Here is a 17724-nt window from a genome sequence, read left to right on the forward strand (position 1 = left end):
GTGTGCATTATTTTCACCCCAGAAGAGCACTCCTGTCTTCATCTTCTTTGCCAATCTTTCCAGCTTGGTGGCTGTGATTCTGATTACAGTTTATGCCTCATTTAAMCTGACTGTCCTGAATATCATCCAGTAAGCAATGGCTTATTTTTTAGGATCTTTTCTTCTTTAATGACTGTGTCACTCTTTGCCAGATAAAATTGTCTTTTAGTTTTACATTCAGTCTTTGATTTACATCTGTAAGGTCTGCAAACCTGTGAAGAGGAAATGTAAACTTCTCCCTCTCATAAGTCATACTCTATACCCGTACAGTGGTGGATCTTTCATTTTAAGTATAAAACTTTACTTTGCCTGTTTTCTGTCTRCAAACTTTTAACTAAAGGAGTTAGGAGAGGAGGTGTGGGGAGGAGGTGTGACTGTGGGTGTTGGGGGAAGGAAGAAAAAAGGTTGGAAGGAAGTAAGTCATGAATAATATGTGCTGAGTGTGTTTTAATAGAGTGCAGGTATTTCTAGAAAGAYATTATCCCTGCAAGCATTTGTTGGTAATCTGAAGGTAAGAATAGCTAYATAGTGGCCTCAGCTGGGAATGGAGCAGAGCATGAACTTTATCTTCAGAGCTAGGTGATGTTCTTGAGCAGTGCAGTGCCTAASATCTGAGCCAAGAAGGGATTTTTGCAGTTCATGTCAAAGGAAATCTGTTTTATGTCTCTGTTTTATGAGAATCACTAGTTTGTAATAATATTTATCATCATTTTGGCAACTGCTTGGGGGTAATTCTATCAGCTTGCTTGTTTTGGAAAGACCAGCTCAGCAAAGTAATAAACAAAATTGACAGTGTTGTGATAYGGGCTAGCAGGATAATAGGAAGGTGTCTCTGTGAATTCCTTTCGTGTTGACAGTGCCTCACTTCCAATATTGTGCAAATAATGAGAAAAAATTAGTAAAGAAGACAGACAATTTTCATAATGGAAAGAAGCTTGTAAATGTGTTAGAGAGCCACTTGTATTTCTGCCATGACAAGATCTGTACTTTGYTATCCAGTCACATCCTGCTGTTAATTTCTCTTTTTCAAAGACACGTATTTATTTTTATGTGGTTTTGTAAATACAAGGGGAATTTCTTTGCAGTGACAAGTCAGTTACAATGAAGACAGCATAGTGGCTCTTAATTGCTAAATAAAAAATTCATTTTGCGTGAAGACCATGAACTTAGAGTAATCTACTTGAATAAAATTTCATGCTCTAATATAGCAAAATAAGTAATTTTAACACTTTCTTAAGGGAGATAATCTAGCCTGTTTAAAAAGTCACAAACCATCTTATTTGCAGTAGGTTTTAAACTCYTCTGATAGTGCCACTGCAGTAGGTGAGCAATGCGTTGCATACCTTTAAATTGCACAAATTTCCTGAACACTGTCAGAGACTGTGCATTTGTGTTGCACATGCAGCAGGTATTGTTCTGCCTGAGAGGGAGTGCAAGTGAATTCATCTCTCTTCAGTGTTTTTAATTTGAAGAATTCCACAAAACAACAAGAAACCAAAGAAACCCTTTATTGACTGGCGCAYAGATTTGTAGCTGGGCTGTCCATCMRTAGAGCTTAATACACATGTCCTAGATACAGAATGACATGAAGAAATGAATTAGGTAGTTCAGAGGCCTCCTTCTGATGATTTGTTTGTCTGTGAATAGAATTTACTCCTTACCAACGTGCCCTAGAAATAATTTACACTTCTAAGTTTTCACAGGTCAATAAGGAAGCTACATAAAATGCAAAGAATACCAACACCCCCTAATGCACTACTTCATCTGTGTTAATATTCCACATGTGAATAAAATAGATGAATAGTACTGGGATAAAATTCACTCTATCTCCTAGTGCAATGATGTTAACCATACATAATATTCTGTCCTAAATAAAATATGCTCTATAGGGTGTTTCACTGTGATATGATTTAGTGCCCATTTTGGTTTTAGAATCCTTGTTTCTTAAATATTTTTATTATTTATTTATATATGTTATTTATTTATTTATTTATTTATTTATTTATGTATGTTGTTACTTAAGACAAGAGAACAAGCCCCCACAATTAATTGAAGCAATATATACACCAAAGCTAATGAAAGCAAAACCAAACAAATCCTGTGGACATCAAAACTCGCCATAGCCAGCTGCACACCTGTCTCCTCACTACCCARACCTTTAGTCCTTGAATTCAAGCATTCAGCCACAGCAGGGAGGTGATCTGGAAGGGATGTGCATGGCTTCACGCTTGCCCGTGCACTCACCAGTGCAGCAGAGCTAGCGAGGCTGGAGACTCTTCTGCTGCAGCTGTCAGCAGCAAATGYCTGGTGCACAAAGGAATTGTGGCTCCTTTCCTGAGAGGTGAAGCAAAATGCCATTGTCCCTTGGTGATACAGGCTGTGTCCCTGGAATACCATCTGGTTTGGAGTACTCAGGAGGAATACAGGGAGTAAGAGCTGGCATGTGTGCATCAGAGCTGACAAGAACAGTTCTGGTGGGACCAGGGTGCTGGTCACTTGAGAGATGTGTGAGTTGTATTGGTAAGGCAGCTTATCCATGTTTCATCCATTAACACACACTTATTTAGATGACCCATTTTTAAAGCACAGCTCACATGTTATGTAAACGTGCTATTAGATTTCAAGAACCTGTTGGAAAGGTTCCCAGTTCTGCCTTTCTCTATCTGGATTGCCAATGCCTTGACAAATGCAAACAATGTGGTATGATTTTAGCATGCCCTGCCAGAAAAGCAAACAAACTCAGGACAGAAGAAAGTAAGGTGATTTCATCCTGCTGATGGGATATGACAGCATGCTGAGGCACGGACTTAACATTCACTGAACTTGAAACAGAGGATAGGCTCACTCATGGTTCCCCTTTTGTTAGCAGGCTTTCATAGGGTGAGAGACTGGACTGGGTAATGAGTATGATCTCCTGTCTCTGCATGTTGTTAAATTACATGTAGATACCCTTCTCTTCAGCTAAAACACTTCATTCAGACAAAATAATTTCTTTTCCTTGGAGCCTATATTTGGAGCTCAGAGGAGATGAAAGATCACAGTATCTTTAGTGGGCAAAGCCACCATGATGGAAGGGAGCTAACTAGATAGAACAAGCCTAGATCGTCCTAGCAGGCAACTGAGGCTCTGTGCTGCAGAAGATGACAGAAGAAGCACTTAAAAAAATAAGAAAGTAGGAATGAATCTTGGCTGGTTTATACATTCTGAGGCCCTGACCAGAGATTAAAATATAAGATAAAATTGTAAGGGTTTTCATGACAGAGTTGCACAAATATGATCTGAGTTCCTAGAGGAACTGGTTGGCTGGTTCCTAGAGGGAATGGTCCTCTCCTTTGGTAACTGTATTTTCATTTCATGATACCTTGAAGGAAGRGCCAGGATGACTACACTGTGTGTTTTATGAGCTGAGAAATTTTATAATGTTCTGAAAGGAATTCAGGCATGAAGTGGTTTGATTTTGGTTGATTTTAGTGGGTTTTTAAGTCTTAAAAAATCATTTGTTTCAAAAGATATGTGTAGGTATAAGAAACGAGTGAAGGAAGATAATGTAGAGACTAAGAGTTCTTATTTTAACTAAAGATGATGTTTTAACTTTTTTTTTATTACAGTCTTTGAATATAAAGTGAGCATAGACAAATAAAAATGATTGTACAGTGACAAAGATGATATGTTATGACTTGAAACAGGGAAACATCTTTCTGTTGTACATCTTTTTATTATGTTTATAAATATGCATGCATAGAATTAGAGGCTTACAACTTTTAAATTAAGTGTTCTTAATTTCTCCTGTTTAGCAGGCTTGTTAAGACATACAAGAAAGTTTAGGAACAGTGGGAAATTGTGAGGAGTTTCATAAGAATATGGTTATATAAAGTTATATATAGCCTAAAATTTAAATCTAAGCAGCAAGAAATATATACAATTTAGCTGAATTTAAGTGCTTAGATTGTCAGTTATTGTATAGTTACAGAGATATCCTGGCTGTAAATATCCTATCTATAAATGCAGTCACTGTTTAAAAGGGATGGTTGGAGGACAGTTGTAATTATTTAAACTGTGCTGTACAAGGCTAACATTTATCCTACTGATGGTTCTCATACATAAATTTCTTTCTAAATTTGAAAATTTTTCTGTACAGATTCAGATTTAAGTTAGTGAAAAATAAATGTTATAGAGTCCCTTTCTTTCTTCCTTATTCAGGAAAGTAAAACAAATAGCACAACTATTTCACCTCACACTCTGTGATTAGTTTCACCCCAGAAGGAAACTTTTGGTTCATAGCATAAAGATTTTCTGTGGAAGCATTTAGAAGGCCCTGAAGTTTAAGATAGATAGGTAAGTCACTAACGTTCCTGGTGACCATAAAGATGAATTCTTTTGAAATGGGTTACATAACTTGATGCAAATGCAAAGATGGCTTGGCATACATGTTTAATGGTTTCACCTGTGGTGATGCTTGAGGGCAACCTCCAGGCATTAATGCTGAACTCTAATTAGTCTAGACAAGATCACAGCATTTGGTTTCAAGGGAATGCAAGATAACCYGCAGACAAATTACCACTGAAGTAACATGACGGGTTTTGACAGTATGTTCAAATCATTACAAAAAAAAATAAAAAAGAAAATACATCCATCAACTCCAACATTTTCTAATATATTGACTACCAAAACATTCTGTGCCCAATAGGTATCTAGACTTCTGGGTAAGTATAGAAGTGGCACTGTAGCTGGAGGGTTTATGGTAATTCTATAAGCAGCAAAGTGTCTCTGCAAAGGAGAGATAAACAGCTAGTAATCCTCATAATTCCCCACTGATAGCCTATCCATCTCTGCTATAAATTAGAAAGCCCAGAGATTAGGAAGGCTAGGCAGGGTGTAGCTCACAGCATTAATCACAGTATTAGGACAGCAGTGTGCTTGATTTCTGTGTCCAAAGCRCTGGTATTTCTCTCTAGGTTAAAATGACATAATGTAGTTTGGAATACATATTGTTCAAGCTGCCTACTCAATGCAGAGATGGTTTCACAGAAGACACACACTTCTTAAAATTAAGGTATTGAGTGCAGACTGGGGAGCAATGCAGTAATTTTCACTGTGAGGGCTGTAGCTGAGGTTTGTAATCTCTTCAAGTTTCCAAATTAAGATTTTTTTTTATTTTTTTTTAATATGTGTTTAGCATTATTCAGATGGATTAGGGTCAGTTTGTCCTCATACCTCTTGGTTCTAGGAGGATATTGTGTAAATGCTTCTCATCTTTTGGAATCTGCATGTGGCCACAGGCAGAACTGGTAATGTCATTGTGTGTGTACAAATTCCTATTTAAACATAAAATATGAACAGGCACCTTTAAAAATTAGAGGTTAAATATTAGTTCTCAGAACCACATGGTCAAACTAAATACATTTAATCTGAAATTTTCTTGATAATAACATTTCATTGAGCTGGTAGTCAGATAGAGAATTAAGAACTGGGTTGACCTCCATAATAGTATGGCATGTATTCCAAACCCTATGCAACTTTTGGTTTAAAATACTTAATTCCAAAAATGGGTATTATAGTTGCCTGTTTTTTATTAGATAATACATCAGGTGATAAATTTTATGTGTTCAGATCTCTGTGCCTTCATTTCAAAGTACTTTTGAATACATTGACAGTAATTGTACTCTGAAAATATAATTGATGCATGTATTATTGTCACTTCAGCCTTTTGGGATGCCTAGATCAATAAACAGTTGCTTGAGGGACCRTTTTGAGAAACAGTAAGTATTTTCCAAAATTGAAAGTGCATCAACAAACTTTTTATCCTTACATGCACAGTAGCAGTGTACAGGGCTTTTGGGACAGTGAAAGTGTTTCCATCATGTTTGATCTTCTTGCTTTGGAGTGATKATAGGGTTTCTGATTTTGCAGTAGTGAGAAAGGAGCTTCTTAACTGCAATATGAAAAATGTCTGGTCAGCAAAGGGAGAAAAATACTCTAATACATGTTCATAGGGGAAAAACCCCATGTCTCTGAAAGGGAGAGAATTTTGTGGAAAAAGGAATATTTTGCTTTAAGTGTTACAGATATTGTGAAAGGATATGAGTTGACATAAGACTGATAAAAAATAATAGGATGCAGGAACAGATGCTGGCAAAAGAAGTACCATTTTGTCATCAGCACAGAGTAATTTAGACTGAGCAGATTCTATACCAAAGTTGAAAATTCATGTAATTGCAAATAAATATCTGCAAGATGAAGGCATTATGCAGGAGACAGTCTTAAGATGTATTCTTAAAAAACCCCAAACCAATTAGGGGAAATACAGCCTGTAGGGTAAATGTAATGTTCACAACAGAGAACTGTGGAAAATAAAGCAAAACATCAACCCACAAAAAGCAAAAACTTCCAGCAGGAGGTAAGACAGGTATRTGAGACATCAGGGGAAAGAAGTTTTCTAAGATAGGCAGATCCAAAAGGAAACATTAGCACTGGGTGRCACCAAAGGAATAAATCTTCAACTGCATATGGAATGTCTTCAGCTAACTTCTGAAACATTTTCACAGAACTTTCAATGTCAGCATGTTAATGACAGTGGTCTGATCTACCCTTCCCCCTCAGAGATGTTTCAGAGGAGGAATGGAGATTTTAGGCACCTTTTTTGTAATATTAATGGAGTCTTCCACAGAGTATCAGCCATGGTCATTTGTGTGTGGATCGCAATCAGTAGAGTTTCTGGGGGGAAGGTGAACAGGGGCCTTTGTCCCCTGTGATCATTGCTCACCCTGACCAAAGAGGGCCACTCTAACTGAACATCAAAGAAACTCAACCAAAGGCTGGTCTTGTGACTTTGAGCTGTTTGAAAAACCAGCAGAAGTTGTTAGGTAGCAATCAAAAATCTGTAAATTCATCATTTTTAGAAAGTGATTTGCTCCAATTTYAATTATTTTCTAGCATGCCCAGGGGAAAACTGTGTGCCTGATGGTGGAGTAACAGGAAGTAAAATTTTCACACCCTCTTCCTCAGGGAGCATCAACAGATGTGGGAAAGAGTGGAAAGATGTTAAGATCCCTCTTTCTCTTCCAAAGTACTTTTAGATAAAAGAAAAATAAACCAAGCGTGTATCATGAGTGGCCATTTCAATACGGATAAGTAAGCATGATAATTGGGCCATGGATTGAGGTTCAGGAATTGTATTCAGTTGTATTTGTATGTCTGTAACAATACTGGAGTGTGTGTAAATTGTTTTTAGGTTCCATTATATTCCAAATTGTTCACCATTGCATAGTCAAAGCAGTGCTGCCACTGGTTCTGTTGTGTCCTCAGTTCTGAGCATTTCGTCAAATTCAATCAAAAGTCTTGTTCAGGCTATTGACTACCTAGAAAAATTTTGAATTATTCTATTTGTTATTACATAGGAATTTTGAAATGAGAAAGAATGTAGAATTTTTGAGTGTTTGGCGGTTTTAACCATTAAACAGTCCTTTAGTTTTCCATGTTCACTCTGCATTTTCCCAAGCTCATCATGAAATAAAGAAAGGATACAATTTCCTGCTCTTTGTCCATGCAGTTTTGTTTCCTTTACTAGACAGCTGCAGAGTGTCCTGACCAAGACAAGATCRTTGGGAAAATGTGTTGCCATGTAGCTGTAAGGAGTTTTATAATGATCAACAGAGGGCACAGTAAGCTTATAGAAACAAGAGTATGGTTCCTCATACCTTTTCAGACCTTGTCTTACTAACCTCTCTGAAGATATTTTGGGGAGTTCAAATAATTTATTCGTCTCAGTAACCTTCRTGCTTGCTTTTGATTTATTTCTGATCCCTTAATTTGGGCACCTCATTGCACTGTAGCAGTGACAGATATATACACTACTTTTTTGTTCATGACAGCTCACTTGGCTGCTTGAGGAACTGGTTGGCAAAGATTCAGAAACCTTTGTCTTGCTATCCTCTATCCAAAAAAAAAAACAAAAAAACAAAAAAAAAACCACCTTAGCATCTGAAGCGAAATCAATTCTCTCTTTTGATTATGAAAGAAAGAGGAAACGGAGAGACTTGTTGATACTCTGGCTGAGCAGATGCTTGCACTGTCATGACTGGAAGCAGAACTGCAGGTATCCTGCTGGGCTGTGTGGGTTTGTAGCTGGGTTAATTTTCCCTTTGTTTGATACAGACACCTTCACTTCTAGTTAGAAATAGCAGCCTAATTTGTTGATAACAGTAGTTCAGTTTAAAGGGATCAGGATATCCAGATGTGCAGATGTGGATACATACTGGTCTTGTAAACCTAGGAATAGAAGTTCTTGTGTTGGTAGGTCAGTATGTATGTGATTCAGGAATGGTATTCCCCAATTTAGTGTTCCAAATAAAATGGTTTAGGAATGGTTCCCCAGTTTAGTGTTCCCACCAAAACCCTCCAAACCACGTGCTTATAAATCCCTCCCTGTCCTCCCACCATGGCAGGCTGGAGAGGAGAATTGGAGGCACAAGAGATAAAGACAATTTACTGGAGTTGAGATAAGAACAATTTACTGGAAACAGCAACCAGACGAAAAACAGTAGCAGCAACAATACAAATGACAGTATAAGTACAAGAAAAAAGATAAACAAATCATATGTGAGTGCTCACACCTCTCCATGGAAACTCCCAAAAATACCTCATCAGTCCCTCTTCAATGCCRTGCCATGCTTTCCCCTGTCCCTGGAAAATAACAGGAAGTGTTGCAGAACAACCTTTAAAATCCTAGCCATGCTCYCTTCCTACTGCAAAAATTACCCCTGTCCTGGCTAGAACCAGGACAGAGTACAAATGAAAATACAATTTTTTCATAAACTTTAAATATGGTGAAGGCTGTGTGACTTTTAATTTAACTAACCCTTTGAAAACACAGCTGGAGAACAGAAACTTGACATTTACAACAATCTGGAATGCTATGCCATGTACTTGCATAGATTATTGGGATGAATTCTTYAGTGCATTATGGCTGGGAAACTTCACTGTAACATGGGTACCATCAGGGGAGAAGAAGATGTGTGATTAGATAAGTGGTCAATRCTTGTATAAATAAATGGACCATGTCAAAATCTGAAAACATTCCTTCATGTACATTGACAAAGGTTATATTACTTCTAAGGGGATATGATAGTGCCTGGCAGGGCCTGCAAAACACCTGTGAAAAGGAATAAAGGAATTATGTGTATTCCTGAGGGGGACTGTGCTAAATCCAGTGTTTAAAGTCATTTAAACTTTCTAATCAATCTGCTTACTGAGTGCTTGCTAACAGCTGTGTTCATATAGTTTGCAGGAGAACTCAACCCAACAGTATAGGTCACATCTGTCTCTTCATTCACTTTAGATATTAATGCTAGTTTTAAGTGTTCCCAGTAATACTGTAGTTATTGTTCAGGTTAACTGGCACTTAAGAACTTCAGTGTATTGACCYGCTCACTTTGTTATTATGTTTTATCTGGAAGTTCTCATGTCTGGCCTGTGAAGATACCCTACTGTGACTGTATAATTTCTATGCATAATTCTTCGATTCCTCATTCTTGGAAAAGGTGTCTTTTCCAAGTTGCTGTCATTGCATTATTAGCAGAATCCTTTTCAGAAGGGYGAGGTATCATTGCTATGCTTCATGAACTTTGTTAGATTTCCTCATCCTCTCCCAGTGTCTTGTCAGCATGTTTCTTTTTTCCACCTTCTTCTTAAGTAGTTCTCATTCCTGTGATTCCCTTGAGCCTCACCCTGTTGAAAATCTACTTTGTTGGCTTCCTTTTGCCTACTATCCTGAAAACAACAAAAAAAACAAACAAACAAACAAACAAACAAACAAAAAAGATATTTCTGTCAGGTAGCCCATAACGCTTCTGGAAGAACAGAGTGACTCTTCCTTGCAGAAGGGAAGTCAACACCCAGTTTGCATAACTGAAAACTCAGAACTCCATTGAATTTGACCCTCTGTACCCAGTATATCGAAAATCAGGAAAATGGAGGTATATACACATTGGTCTCTTGTTCAGAGTGGGAGAGTAATGATTTTCACTTTTATGCTAAGTCTTTTCATTCAGTTCCTGTCAGCTGTTTGCAACACTGAATTTTACTCAATATCATTATTTTTTCCAGGTACTGAAAAACTCATAGTTGAAACTTTTCTAATGCAGACCAAAAAAAAAAAATAATAAGAAGGGAAATGAGCATTTTAATAAAACTTGGTAGTATATTTATTTAATTGGGGAAATGTTTGCTGTTGCACACYTTAAGATTGATTTTGTCTGGGATTTCACTGTGACGTTATAAGTTTGGGATTTGGGGAATCCTTGCTTGCCAGAAAAGCGTCACGTTCTCTCTACTTAGGAGCTTCATTTTGAGGTGGAAAATTGATGCTACCACATTGTCTATTATTTTGTAGATGCTAWATTCCTTTCAAATAGACCATCTTTAAGTAGTAAGCCTCAAGGTGCTTGGAAAAAAAGCAGAATGTACCAAAATGTGGTCTGAAATTACGATAATGTGTCAAAGAGAAAGGGTGKTTTAGGTTATGAATATTCTAATGTAGCTGTGTGTATTTTAAATTATGGTTGTAATTCAGCTCAGAAAGACTAATGTTTTCAGTCTCTAAGACTATGCAAATGTGAGCCAGTGCTGAATTCTCAGGATRCAGTCCTGCTCAGGATTTCAGATAGGTAGCTACTGGGGAATTCGGAAAAGTGTGCATGCGAATCCAGAAACAGAATCTGCTTTAGTTGCAAGGCTTTAGTCGGTGTCATAGGAGATARCATTGCACCACAGGCAAGAAAATGTGACTGTTTAATGTTTGAGACAGATCTCATGCTTAAGCCCAGAAACTGAAGTATAACTGTTGTTTGTTTTTATTTTAGCAGGGAAAAAGCAATAATCCCAACTGGCAGTCCAAAAATAACCAGATTGGAGGGTGGAAGGAAAAAGAAGGAAAAGGGAAGACTAAAATGGAGAGGTAAATTGATATTCTGTAGCCCCAGTTCCTTTTCAGAGCAGGGAGACAGCATTTCATGAGTGTGTGGAAATGTATGGTGACTATGCAAAGGAGGAGCAGAGACACCACTGCTACACCACATCACTTGAAATTATTTATGAGAAATGTTGGGGGGAAAGGGAGCACATCCAGTTCTCTTCTGGACATGTGAATACCTTGTGGTCAGTTATTTTATAAAACTCCTTAAATACCTCCTGAACATTGACTATTACTGTTTCTAGTAATTCACTATAATGTTATCCATCCCCATTTCTATGGTAACTCCTGTCTCACATAAATTGTTTTAGTCTGAGTGRTTCAAACATTGGGAAAGTCTGATTCTTTGCAATGAGAGCATGCAGGAGCAGGTTCTTATTTGTGATTCCTCTTACCTTGATCATCAGATTAATGGGTGTTGTGGATGTGGTGGGATTATGACTGTGATATGCGGATATTTTGCATTTTTTTTGTATTTGTGCAAATGAAAAACCTCAGCCACAATGGAAGGAAAGTTATGAGCTCTGAGATGGATTCTCCCTTTTTTCTGATTCAGAAATGAGCTGTAGTATGACATTATTTGAGGACTGGAAATGTGAGGGGGGGAAAGTAGAAAATATGAGACTCTAAAAGTGTTCTGGATCCAGTCTCAATATCTATTGCTTTTTTCCCTCATGAAAATAAATTTAAATGTTTTCTTCTTAAACAATTTAAAAGTGCAGTATACTCTTCCTGGAAAATACTGCTACTAGATATTACCCAGGCTGCCATTTTTAAGGTTTAAACCATAAATGCAACACAGAGGGATATTTTGCTGGTAATGCATATTATTTCTTTGTATTACTTGATTTTTTTTTTTATTTCATAGCTTTGTTTTATATTAAATGTTTGAACTGGAAACCTTTCTTCTAAATTTTGCATTAGTAATTTCAGGAAAGGTTAGTAGTGTTCTCTGGTCTTTTTTCTCCCCTATGCTGTAAAAGAATAGATGGGAACATGTAGATGGTGATAATAGATGGCAATATWCCTTCAAAGCTAAGTGGTCTGGAAAAGGCTGAAATAACCCAGACTTCTCTGAAAGATTACAAATGTTTAATTGCAGAAGAGAATGTGATGTCCTGTATTTAGGCTGGGATAACCCTGCACAACAGCACAGTCTGGCAAGCCAGCTGGCTAGAAGGCAGCTTGGTCACTTCTGGAGGTATTTGGGGATGACGAGCTGTGGATGAATCTGCAGTGTGTCCTTGCAGCACACAGGCAGTCATGTCCCAGGAAATAACTAGCAAGTCCTTCCTTCCTAAGTCTTTCCTTCCSAAGTCCTTCCTTCCCCTCTGTTTGGTACCTGTTTGGCCACATTATAGGGGAACTGGAACCAGTTTGAAGTTCTCCACTGAAAGAAATTCCCTGACCTGCTGGGTTGAGTCCAGCGGAGAGCTACCAAAGTGGCCACAGGGCTGGAGCACATCTAGGTTTGTGCAGGAGGAGGCTGAGAGAGCTGACTTTGCTCAGCATTGAAGAGTGATGTATCATGAGAAGTTTTATTGCTGTGTGCACCACCTGAGAAACACAGAGACAGGGCCAGACCCTTCTCAGAGGGGCGCAGTGAAAGGACCAGAAGCCAAAAACTAAAGGGAACACAGGAAATTGTAACTAAAGAGTGGACATTTGGGAAAATAACTGAGGTAAATTTATGAGAGCAAATGTACTGTGAGGCTGAGGAATCTCCATCCTTGGAGGAATGCAGAACTTGGCTGCACTRGCTTTGAGATGGGTGCTTGGACAGATGACCTCTAGAAACTGCTGCTAACTTCAATGTTTTTGTGCATACTAGTGAAAGGCCAAGTGGGAGATAAATGGGATTTCCAATGGAATTATGCAGCATAAGAAGCATCTCCATAGTTAGAATTGTCTGCATGTTTCTGGGTTGGAATTTGTTGGGGCTTTTGCTAAAACACTTTTGTCTCTTAATTTCACCTTTCACCTCTTTCACCTCTATAATTTCTCATTTTAAGGTGTTTTGATTGTTTGTAYGTTTGTCAGATCTGCAATCATAATAATTTATCTTCTTTCTCATAATAACTCTAGCAATTGATAATGGACTTGATGATCCAATGCCCCATTTCTTTGTAAGCTTTGATCAGTGAGGTAGATAAAAAAAATCAATTTCTGAGTTATTCCGGTTTGGATTTTGCCTGGATACTGTCTGTAAATAGTAGAGATGATTTACACTTATCTTTCTCTCAGTTTCTGCTTCAGGGTCTCAACAAGCTCCAGCAGATATGAAATGGATATGATGTGCTGTAGCAATATTTAGAATATTTTAAGTTCTGGAGGACAAGATAAAAAGCTAGCAGCCCTCCATATAGGTGAGCCTCAGCACAGCCCAGTCTCTGATGGCATTACTTTGAAAGAAAAATGCAAAAAGTACATTTTGTGTAGCTTTACTTTAAATCACTTGCTAGCTTTAAACCCATTTTCTGGACGTTATTCACTCTCTGGAGACTGTTTTCAGGACCTTCTTGAGAGCTGAAGTTACTCAGCAGTTCAATTCACCTGCTTTGAACCCACCTAGATGGGCAGCCATCCAGCTGACAAGAAAATCTCCTGAGCGAGAATTTCCATGGACCGATGTGACTCAGATGGTTTCTTTATTGCCACATATCACCTCCATATCTGGGCTGTGCACTGTGTTTGGGCCYCCTCTTTCAGGAAGGTCACTTGGCACCTCTCCTGAACCCACCTGATGCCATTTCATTCCTCCTGTAGAAGTCTCTTCCCAGTCCCAAAAGCCTGGAAAGGCTGTTGTTGTAGCTGATGTAGCTATCATCATGATGCTGCTGTGCTGCAGCCTGGTCAGATGCCCAGGGCAGCAGTCAGGCACTACACTCTGTGTCACTTCACTGTTTAGTACTTTTTTCCATTTAGCAGCAATTSAAGGTGCTTGTGGCCCTGCTCCTGGTCCCCCCAAAGTCCAGTCACCCCCAGTGAGGCTGAGGAAGACATAGCTTATTCACACCATGTTGTAACAATTGGGATTATCCAGAGAGAAAGAAAGAGAAGTGAAAAAGTGAACTGAAAGGAGGGAGTGTTGCACAAAATAAACTACTTTTCCCTGATTTTGTAGTCATTACCTCATTCTCCCTTGGATAGGTTAGAATTACAAATTTCACATAGCAATTGAAGCTAATATTAAACTCATATATAATCARCCCTTAAAGTTTGTTAACTAGTATTGTACTCAGCGAAATGCAACAAATTGCCAGCTTCCTGAAATGCGTATACCTCCTCTGAACTACCCAGACTSCTCTAAAAGAATCGTGTCATCAGTTTGGCCAGCTGACAAGGCATATGGCAAACTCTTTTATGATGCCTGTTATCTGTAATGATAGCTGTTTGTGTAGCYGTGCTATTCACTGAGTGAGAGTAGAACAGTAATGCAGCAATTGCTACTAAGTGGAACAAACTGCAAAAGGACAAAAAAAAAATTTGAAGACCAACATTTTAGAAATGTGAGAAAAAGAAAAGCATCACAGTCACCCAGGGGAGTTTCTATAGCAGCAGTAATCTGAAACACCCAGGCACGTTGCCAAGAGCTCCAGTAGGTTGTTAATCAAAACTTCCAAATCTCCTGCCAATCCAAGGCTCTCTTAGCATCAGAAGGGAAAGCTGTCACATAATGATGTGATACTTAACTTACATAAAGAAATTTWAAAAAAAAATTTGTGAGGAACATTCTTGTTCTTCAGCAGATTTTTTTTTCTTTTCTCACCCTGTAAGAATATCCTTTCCTTTGGAGTTTCAATTGAAGTAATGCATTTTTATACATTAATGCATTTAATTTTTAATAAACATACAGAATACTTTCTGAAACCTTAGAGAATATATTCTCTTTTATTGGCTGCAATTAGGTGTGCCAGTAGTAAAATGCAAACCTTATTATTCTTCCTAGGAATGGCAAAAGGTAGTAGTAAGAAGATTAAGCGAGTGTCAGTGTACAGCAGACACTTTAATTGCAATGCAAAATTTAAGTAAACTCTGTAAAAGTGCTCCAGTTATCTATTTAGTTACCAGTAATATATGGCTTTGCTTTGGGCACTGAATTAACTAAAAAATAACATCAGCCACTTCCTGTTTGTAGGGATAGTTGGTTTTTTAATATTATCACTCAGTAGGCATTTTTTTCAGGCGATGCTGACAAATCCCATTATCTGCGAGGTGTTTCTATTGCGTAATCTTAGCAACGGTGAAGACAGCAGTGATTTCAGTCTTTTCCATCTTCATTTTCTGGGTGATGGGTTTTTCAGTTCGCTTGGGAGGAGAGAAGAGGAGAAGGCGGAAGGACATAAAAGGAAAGTGTGCTTTTTGCCGTGGTTTTCCCTTCGCACTGCTGGCCTGGAAAGCCCTCCGTGATCCCAATGGGAATGTCAGCACAGGGAGGGCAGGAGGCAGAGGCAGCAACCGCTGGCCATTCACACCGAGAGTGTTCCCCCTCAGTTCTGGCTGTTCCCTCTGYCACTGCTGGGGTCAGCGCTAATTTGCACAGTCTGGCATGTTTCGAGGAGAAATTCACTGCTGAGGGAATGTCWGCGAGTACAGGGGGATGCCAAGGAGATTGGAGAGCTGTGGTTTTAAGCTGTGTTTTTATAGGAGCTGTGCTGCCATAGAAACTGAGAGACTATACGTAAGCTTTGGCTTTCTATGTAAATAGCCATAAGTGCCTTTGGCCTGCCTAGATCTTGGGAGAGAGAGAGATTTATGGGGCTTAGGAGAGGAGAAGTTCCCTCCCCCATGACCCTATTTCCCAAAAATACCATATGTCAACAAGATTCTTTTAAGGGAGCTGTTAAGAATATAAATGAAATAGAGCATCTTGTGTTTTTTTGTAGGATAACCCGTGTCAGTTGATTTGAAGAAAAGCTTTCACCAGTATCATTTTCARCCTCTCAGAATGGATTGGAGAAATTTGACATGGAATTATAATTCTGAGCATTGCTTTATAGGTCTCAAATTTCATGTTACAGCTTTTGTTTAGCTGTTTAGTACTTCTGCTTTAGCACAATTCCCGCTATTGAGAGCAGAGTCATTAATACGATAAAGATCCCAGTGTGACATGATAAATCTGTCTGTTATGGGCCAGAAGGCATGCTCAATAGCCTTAGGCAAAATTAATGTAAAATAATAAACTCAAGAAGATGGTATGTATAAACTGAAAAACCTTCRAGCCAGTAGGGATGCTCTTTAACTCAGGAGTACTTCAGCTTTAATTTACTATGCTTACACACTGTAGCTATGTAGGAAGTGCACAGTCTTGTCTTGGACCACTGACTATTTTAGAGTGCTGAAAGAGCCTAGATATTTTAATGGAGACACAGGAGGAATAAAACCAAGGCTAGCAACTTCGGATTTCTTTGGAAATGAAGCTTTACACAAGGGTTGATAAAATAATTTCACTGTTTTGCCTATCCATCAACTCTCCTGAAAGACACGGCTGCACTTCTGTCAGACTTGAGGTGGCTGTCGATGTAGGTAGGTGCAGGATGGCATTGATCTGGTTAGGTGATGTGACAGCTTGGAATATCATGAGTTTCAGCACAGGCTGGAGACCCCAAGTAAATACTCAGAAGAGTGACTGCTCTTGAAAAACCYGTGGCAGAGCATGTTTGGCTACAGATGAGTGCAGTGCTCTTAGTAATTGCAAGCAAGATTAATTTTCCCATTTGATTTGGAGATTTTAAGCTGTCTCAAAGCTGTGCATCTAGTCTGAGCTATGTCTGGGTGCCTTTYCCTGCTAATGGGAAAATGATGATACATCTTGTCTTAGTGTGGCTGGATGAAATTACATGTGTTGAATATCCCACTTATATTACTACTAAACTGAGTGTGATTTTAGGTACTTCAGTCCATCACAGCCCCCCCACAAGTGTCATGAACCTTTGTGTACTGCAGTCTTGCTTCAATGAGATGATCAAACAATCAGTTTTTTGAAAGAAAATAGCGTAATGGGATTGCAATTCTGTGTCCAGGACAGACCACAAATTGAAACTTTGTGCCCAGATCCATCAGTCATTTATGTAGCAGGCAGTCTAAATCATGCTTGTGATACTGGCAGTCTACTTGTARAGCCATAAATTATTGATCTGCTTCCTGCAGATAGTTTGCCCTTTCTGRCTTAGACTAAAATTATTTACTGCCWAGRTTTTTTACAAATKCTTGTGTYGYACAAGSTTTGTTAAAAATTATGGAGGCATGGACTTCTTGAAGAGGTTTGAAAGACAGAAACTCTGTTAGAAAGTTCTGTCTCCTATGTGATACTGGGTTGATCAGTTTATGAAGACMACTTTTTTATGATAGTCTTCATTTCCACTTCTATATGGAAACGCAAAAAAATAGCTTGTACAGCAATCTGAAGTTTTTTGGATAATTTTCACTTTTTTTTTCCTAGAAATCCAGTTAAGAAATTATCAGGAAGCTGTTCTAAAGTCTTACCCCTGTAAAAGGACTCTTTGCTTTGCAGCAATGGGTTTAATGATAAAGGTGTTTCATATAAGATTTGTTTTAATAAAATGCAGTAACTCCTGTGAACTTYAAGTGTGACTTAAATTGCCTCACTTTTTTTTAAAATTTACTTTTAATCTGGCAGAAACTGATGGTTTTATTTTCAATTTTAAAAAGCGGTTCTTTTTATGATATGTGTAATGAGTTACAAATGTAAATTT

This window comes from Malurus melanocephalus, unplaced genomic scaffold (genome assembly GCF_030028575.1).
Source record: "Malurus melanocephalus ecotype Western Australia unplaced genomic scaffold, MMel_1.1 scaffold_44, whole genome shotgun sequence".
NCBI lineage: Eukaryota > Metazoa > Chordata > Aves > Passeriformes > Maluridae > Malurus > Malurus melanocephalus.